This window comes from Alligator sinensis, unplaced genomic scaffold (genome assembly GCF_000455745.1).
Source record: "Alligator sinensis unplaced genomic scaffold, ASM45574v1 scaffold471_2, whole genome shotgun sequence".
In the NCBI taxonomy this organism is placed as follows: Eukaryota; Metazoa; Chordata; order Crocodylia; family Alligatoridae; genus Alligator; species Alligator sinensis.
This window is the reverse complement of record NW_005842143.1, coordinates 970,591-971,525: the sequence shown is the minus strand read 5'-3', so window position 1 is coordinate 971,525 and position 935 is coordinate 970,591. Positions and strand designations below refer to the sequence as shown.

The 935-nt window shown below is 56.9% G+C and overlaps 1 protein-coding gene across 5 annotated transcripts in view; it reads right to left on the bottom strand.

The window, feature by feature from the left end:
- Nucleotides 1-935, bottom strand: part of RNASEL (ribonuclease L) — a 93,391-nt gene that overhangs the window by 79,173 nt on the left and 13,283 nt on the right. The gene's annotated exons all lie outside the window — the stretch shown is intronic.

Genomic DNA, 935 nt, shown 5'->3' with positions numbered 1-935 from the left:
GGGGGGGATGCTGCAGCCACCCCAAAATTTGCCATAGCCCCCTCCCAGCGCCCCTGCCCCCCGGCCCGAGCATTGCCCCATCCTGCCCTGCCAGGAAGAACTTGGCACAGCCCTGGCCCCAGCCTGCCCAGCACAGATCTGCACCCCCCCACCCCTCATGCCTTCCAGGATGAGCGGCAGAAGCAGCAGTGGGAGTTGCTGGATGAGCAGACAAGCTGCCGGACATGCAGCTCCTGGACAAGTGGCACGCAGCAGCAGGAGCCACCCCACCGCCCTCCTCCCCCCCAGACAAGCCGCAGCTCTGTCCTGCACCTGCTTCACACTGACTTAGCAGCGCTTGCCCCAGCCCCACTCCTCCCTTACTGTGGGGGCTTTGATCTGCTCCCCCATGCCCCTTCTCTCTCCTCTTCCCTTCCACCACACCAGACTCCAGCTGGAGGCAGCTCTCCAAGCTGCCCGGCTGTGCTTCTCACCGCCTATGCTGCGCTGTGGCTGTGCGCATGCACAGTACTTTTATTGGCCAAATTATTGGCCTGATATGGTCGATTTCCAATACAGACAACTTTCTTTATATTGGTGCCAATCCGATATTGGACTGATGTTTCAGTGCACCTCTAGTGGAGACTGTCACTGTGGAATCTGTCCCCCATCTTCTGTTCTTCAACAGAAGCTTGAGCCCCTTCTCCATACCACATTTGTACACACTCCTACTCCTTCTGGGGCTGAAAGGAGAGAGGAGTGACTAGGACAAGCAGCTGAGTGACTGAGTTATGGGCCTGGCAGCGACACCGAACAAGGAGCCCTTATGGATAGGGATTTACAGTGCATGCAGAACTTCATTCACTGTGCAGTTTGGACCATGTAACCAAGGAAGTGCACATCCCCTGGCTTCTAAACTGCTAATGGTTTAATGGTATGTGAAGGGGGTGGTCAGC